Genomic DNA, 7,320 nt, shown 5'->3' with positions numbered 1-7,320 from the left:
TGCATGTTTGTACCCCCAAAGGCCGGACTATGATGTTATTGGTGTACCCCCTCTGTTCCTAAATATTTGTCTTTCTAAACATTTAAAATGGACTACAACATACGAATGTATACAAACATATTTTAGAGTATGGATTCACTCATTTTGTTTCGTATGTAGTCACTTGTTGAAATTTAAAAAGACAAATATTTAGGAACGGAGGGAATACTACGTTGCACTATCATAGATAAAAACAAGTTCTCGAAAATATGTTACTCGTGGCTAACTGATACTATCTTTGTAAATTAATATCAGACGTTTTAGATCACTACGAGTAATAATCAAGTCAATGCAGGCTATGTAGCACAGGCGCATTTCACCGCAAACACACACACATATACACACACAACAAAATGAACTAGTACAGTACGGAGAGTGAGATTAGGAGGATATAGCAGTCTTGTCATGACCCTGCCACTTGCCAATCAAGCACGGTGCATCATATCTAGTCTAGCAGTGCTTTTCATGGAGAGATAGATGGTCATCTACCACAATAAAGGCCAGGGCATCATTCCACTTTCTTGCAAAAGAAAAAGCTGGAGGGCATCCCGCAAAAAAACAAAACAAAACTGGAGGGCATTATCGTCCATGAACATGAACACAAGCCCTTTTTCCATTTAGTTTATTTCCCCCAAGACAGAGATTATACATGACTAACCACAATCAGGCCACTTTCCATTATTATTATTATTATTATTATTATGTCATTACCACTTCTGATCATTTGCTTCTAGTTCATCTTCCACGAGTTGAGGAGGGGCCTCTTTTGGACATAGTATTCTGTAAGTCTATATTATTTTTGACATCCGGGGTACTCCCCTTAAAAAAAATTCTAACATGAAGCAATGTATGGTTCCTGGGAATATTTTGCTGCTACCTGGCCGTTACATATTTCTTCGACAAGTATTTCCGGACAGAGGGATTAGTACACAGGTCACTAAGTTTTTGATGTACTTTACTCGCAACTGATTGACAATATTCAAGTGTGAGGTCTAGATAGCTGCTCGTATTTTTATATTATTTTTTGAAAGCTAAAATAAAAAAACTCTACTTAATAAACACATCAATAAGATGGATATACTCCCTCCGTCCTTTCTTATATTGAGTGTGGCTTAAACGGATGTATGTAGCATTGAAATGCGTCTAAATATAGAGCGACACTTAATATGAGACGGAGGTAGTAGCACTCTTGTCATGATCCGGCCACTTGCCAACAGTTAAGCATGGCGCATCCATCTGGCAGTGCTTCTCATAGATCGACATCACAATAAAGTCCAACCCAGGGCATCATTCCGCTTTGTTGAAAAATGATGGAGGTCCAAGAAACACACCCACACACACATTCCCTTGATTTTTATTGATTTTTGTTTTCTCCCAGGAGTACAAAGAAGATACTACTACGTTACTTATGAGCCTACTCCCTTCGTCTCATAATATAAAAGCGTTTTTTATATTATTATAGTGTCAAAAACGTTCTTATATCACGAGACGAGGGGAGTAGTAGTTAGCCAGCCCACTTATTATCACTGCTGGCTCATCATTTTTTATTTTTGAGAGAGATTAGCAAGATGCAGGTATCAAACAGCAAGTGTGTTTTGCGGAAGTTCCTTCAATTCCCTCGACACATTTTGTAAGCTTAAAAGCGACATCGGGTTGTTTGATGCAGCATCAAATTAAATCAAGCAGCCGAATCAACCAAGAAATGAAAAAAATTACAGCCGCCAAGAGGCATACATATCGCGTGTGTCGGTGCGTTTCAGTTGGTTCGTTCGTCAAAAGAAGCTGCCAATTAAAGGGGCCTTCTACTAGTGATTAGTATTAAGGTTAAGATGACAAAAGCATGCCTGTATGTGCAGTGCGAGGATCTGGTCGACGCCGACGTCCGTTCGTGTATGAGTATATTTATTTATATAAGTTGGGTTCGATATTTAAAAGGGGTTACTATTAAAGTTGGGGACTGTGTTTTATGATAGGGAGAAGACTTAGGAGCAGCGGGTACGGCCTGTTGGATCACAACGGGACAACGCACCACGCCACCGCAAATGTAATCCTCCTTCATTTTCTGCTGCTCCGACCGACGACAAAATCTCCCACGCATCAATGCATGATTTTGAACATGGATAAATTATTTACAAAACGGCTTCAAAGGATCTTGATTTTATTAAGAAATAGTAGTACTAAGAGAGTTGGTTGGCTAAATAATGGAAAATCACACGAAAGGTGTTACAACATGCTCGGCACTCGGTCAACCCGGCTACCCACGTGACCCGCACGTGTCACCGCAAGGAGGAACACTGTCGAGGATGTCTGCAAAGCGTCATCGCCAATACTACTATCAGAGAAGTGACTCCGATTCCACTGTGGACGACCAACTAAGAACCCTTAGACAGAACGAAGCATGAGAATCCTAGAGCCCATATATGCCAAACAAACGACAACAACACACGGAGGACGAGGCAGCCCCGACTTTGATGACGAGCTTTGCATGAGAAAAGGAGCCACGACTAGCACCAGCAGGCTCCGAGCTGCCCATGGCATGCCATCGTTGCCGCTGCGTCGTTCGGCAACTTCGACTTCACTCTCAGGAGCAACATTCCTGGCTCCGTCCCTACGCACATCGGCACATGTGTACTATCCGTCGATCAATTGTTGTACAGATTCAGGGCCTGTTTGGTTTCAATAAAGGCCTGTTTGGTTCCAATAAGTCACCTGACTTATAAGTCAAGTGACTTGAAACCAGTGACTTATAAGTCACGGCTGTTTGGTTGGCACTTGATTTATAAGTCACCTGACCACACATTTTCACCTTATTTTTAATGTAAAGGTGATGGGACCCACACAAAAGAGGGTGACTTATAAGTTTTAAGCTGGGGTGGAGCAACTTATGACTTATAAGTTGGGGTGACTTATAAGTCGGATCCGTTTGGCAAAATAAGTCACTTTTTTCACTTTTCGACTTATAAGTTGGGGACTTATTTGGAACCAAACAGGCCCTAAGTCACCCGACTTATAAGTCGGATGACTTAAAACCAGTGACTTATAAGTCATGCTCGTTTGGTTGTCACCTGACTTATAAGTCACCTGACTTATAAATCACCTGACCACACCTTTTCACTTTGTTTTTTTATGTAAAGATGATGGAACCCACGTAAAAAGATGTGACTTATAAGTTTTAAGTTGGGATGAAGCAACTTATGACTTATAAGTTGGGATGGCTTATAAGTTGGGTGTGTTTGACAAAATAAGTCATTTTTTTCACTTTTCAACTTATAAGTTGGTCACTTATTTGAAACCAAACAGGGCTAGCGAGTGGAAGTTCATACGTGAACAAGTGGCGCAAAAGCCGGATATTATACATGACGAGCGAGCTGGATGGCTTTGGTTGCACCGGCCGATATGGTTAAAGACATATCCTCGATGCCGTGGCAGCACAGGCCGGCCGGCTGGCGGGATAAGTGGGTGGTTTAGTTAGTTTTGTGCTCATCTGCCGTGGCTCACAGGGCTCGTGCGGCTCTAGCCATGAATGCCGGCAGCTAGGTCCCGTCCGTCCGTGCCTACGTGGTATCCAGGGGACAGACAAACCTTATACAGGTACACAAAAGAGCACTAGAGTCTTTCTTCTGCGGCTGACATTCTAGATGCAACAGTGATTGCGTCGCAGGAGCACGCAGATGCGGAGGCATCTATACATGTCTTAGCATTCCCTGCCACACAATTGCTCCGGGATCCGCAAAAATCGATGGATTTCGCATGAGGACAAGTTTTAAGTTTTAACTTCTAAAACTTGATGATTTTGCCATTCGTTCGCGGGTCTATCTATTGTTGTCGGGGATTCGCTGAATCGTTTTGCATATGGACACTTGGCTTTGGAGATCAGGACTTTACTGGTAGATCGAGAGTTTATTCGTCACAAAATTAGAGTAGAGGATTCTTTGCCTACGTATAGCCATACTGAGTGTACCACAATTGTTTAGCTACATAGGGCCCCATGTATCGAGGAACTCTTGGCTCTAGACCGTAACTCTATAATATTGAAATAGAACTCTCTTTTACCCCGCAAAACAGTTTAGGTTTTAGTTTCTGAAACTTGATGATTTTTGTCATTCTTTCGTATCAAGTTTTCACAGTTGAAACTCGATGAAGTTGTTAAAACATATTCAAGAGTGGTCTTATTTCAAAGCCCTCGTCACGAGGAACACAAATATACAAACAAAAATTAATTTAAACGTTTGGTTCAAAAGATTTTATAATTAAAGAGAAAATAAAAATGGGGTTGATGCCTTCACACCTGCATGCCACAAATCTTCTTCCGTGGTTGTGTCACAGCTAAAAATGGCTATCTGATCTCGCTCCCAAAACACCCAACAAATTTTGATTAGTTATAAGAATGTTGGTCTCTATACTTTCGCCGTCATCCCTGTTCCTCCCCCATTTGGTTTTGTCCCTCTTGCACGCCACCCCCTACGTCCTGCATTAAATCAAATGTTACCAAAACCTTGAATAAATCAAAACTTTCCTTGCGTTCCTATCTATATACTCAAATAAATCGAATTTACCAACCCTAGAATTTGGTGGATGTGAGGAATATGTCATTATTGGTGTTGAACCACTAAAATATGTATCCCCATGTTGCAATGCACGATCAATTAACTAGCTTTGATTAAGTCCATCTTATACTCCTAACTCTTGTCTTCCTTTTCAACAAAGATAGGGGACCAGGCTCCGATAAGGTTAAGCAGGCTCCGATAGGGGAGCTCGACAACGACGCATTGGCGGCTCGTTCGATGGTGCGGGATCCTTGGTGTAATTTTGATTATTTTTTTGGGTGCCATGTACATTTTTTATGATGAAGCTACATAGTAAAGATGGATTCTTTTTTGTATCCATCTCGTGCACAGTCGCCGCCTCCTCCCCAAGAAAGGAAGACTAGGGTTCCTCTACCTCCCGTTGGTGCTGCCCTCGGTCCGCCTTGTCTCTTGTGGCCCTAGGGCTGTGGATGCGCGATGGACCCAGAACCTTGCCGGCGGGAGGGGTTTTGCTCCGTTTTTAGGTGTTTTTACGAATTCATTTAGGGTTTGTGTCCTGCTTAGAAAGACGAGACGGTGACGTCTTCCTGAAGATAAAATAAGGTTCTCTCCGCCTAACCCCCATTCTGATGATGTGTCCAACGTTGTTGGAGGATGTGTGAAGGTGTGTCTTCGACGGATTTCGCAGGATTCGATCAGTGCTGGTATTCCGTGGATCTGTTTGGACCCAGTCTTTGTTTGTGTGTCCACGGGTTGGATTTTTTCGATCTATACTTCTCTTCATCGACGACAGTTGCTCTTTAGGTGTGCTGGTCTTATGGTGCCTTAGCACGATGATTTCCCAACTGTCTACTACAACGAGTGTAGCCCGGCTCCGATGAGGGAGGGCCGATGACGCTGACGCGTCTTTGGGCTCGTTCCAGTGCTCGTAGTTGTCACTGTCGCTACGTGGTACTCCCTCCATTCCAAAATATAGTGCGCCCGCGCTTTTCCGAGGTCCAACTTTGACCATAAATTTAACCAACGAGACCAACTGCGGCGGGAGAAAAAAATTATATAATTGAAAACTTCTTTCGAATACGAATTCACTGATATAATTTTTGCTCCCGCCGCAATCGGTCTTAGTAGTTAAATTTACGGTCAAAGTTGAAGCACGTAGATAGAGGAAGCACTACATTGTGGAATTGAGGGAGTGTATGAACATGGATGCATATTTCGTAATTTATTTATGTGTTCTTTGGACTGCGACGAATAGATTGAAAGTTTTCTCGAAAAAGAGATAGTAAGATATAGAGAGTCTCTTTTTCAAAAAGAAACACAAGACGCACGCATGGACAGGTGAACACTCTTGTCGCGAAAAATAAACTCTTGAGTTTTTTCCGTGTACGCGAGTTGACTGTGGGAATATGGACGGATTCCGCGGATGGGCACGGTACGGAGGCGTATCTGTGGGGGCAGGCAGAGCGCCGCGCCGCGCAGAGCAAGAGACAAATCCCACGTGTCAGCGGCACCCCCCGCGTGATGCGACGTCACGGAAAGCAGGCTCGGCTCGGCTCGGCGTCCCCCACCACACCGCCCACCCCGTTGCCGTTTCGTTCCGTCCGTTAGGTGGGCTTGGGCGGGAATGCACCGCACCGCACCGCACGTCTGGCCGATCCGCACCCCGCGCGCGCTCTCTATCCGGTTGCGGTTCGTCTCGTCCCGAGCAGCGCGGTGGTGGCCCCCACGGGATCAGCCTACAGCCACGCTGGGACGTGGGCCCGGCCCGGGGATATATATTACCCACGATCCCGACCAGGCCAGATATATACACGCCACGTCGGTTCGAGATTATTACCCCCCAGCTGACGGCCCAGATTGCAAGGATTTCGATGGTCACTGCCTGAGCCTGGTTTCCAGACTCACAATCATCTGCGTGCTTGGTCCGAACATTTTTTTTTTGAGCTGGAGCATAGCTATTCTTTTTGTGAAACATGAACCGAGCAATGTCCTACGGCTCACAACACCGAAATTATCCGCGGGCAAATTATACGCACGGTCGCAAAAAAATCAAAATAAAACACACATAGTTGTTGTCAACCGCAAGTGGCGGGGTTGCACGGGTTAATTAAGCCGTGCGGGGTTGGGTTGCTAGGGAGGCCGAAAATTGTACCCCACGGCCCAATTTCACCCTAACACCCCGGTGTTTCGATCCTGGGTCGGGTGGCCCATGGCAAGGTTTTGCTCGTATAATCCTCATTCTGCCTATACCATGTGGAGCTGAGACTAGAAATAGAATACCATGCAAAAAAATAAAATAAAGAAAGACTAGAAATAAAACCCCGCGTGAAATATACATGCAAGATTACAACGACGCATACATAGCCGTCATGATTTGTGCCCCAGCAGGGACTATGCAAACTCAAGATTACGGAGTTTAAAAAATTAAAGATGGAAAAGATCACGCGTGAAATATACGCCAAGATTACATCGATATCAGACATGATTATCATAGTCAGTACGTCTGCAGATACCACCTAGAGTCCAGAATCAATAATGTATGACATTTAAAAGGTAAAATGTCACAATTGGAATCTATGGCAAAAGCGAGATTGCAGCGATACGAACCCATCTATCATGGTTGTACGACAGGCTATACCACCTAGAGTGTAGGAAACCATTGAAATGCATTTCAAGGGTAGAACATCTCGCGTGAAAATCTACCGTAAGATTGCAACAATATGAACCCAACTATCATGGTCTGTATTGTGGCTGA

The sequence above is a fragment of the Triticum aestivum genome, chromosome 6A, assembly GCF_018294505.1.
Source record: "Triticum aestivum cultivar Chinese Spring chromosome 6A, IWGSC CS RefSeq v2.1, whole genome shotgun sequence".
NCBI classification, from domain to species: domain Eukaryota; kingdom Viridiplantae; phylum Streptophyta; class Magnoliopsida; order Poales; family Poaceae; genus Triticum; species Triticum aestivum.
The sequence above is the reverse complement of the archived record's forward strand: the minus strand, read 5'-3'. Positions refer to the sequence as shown.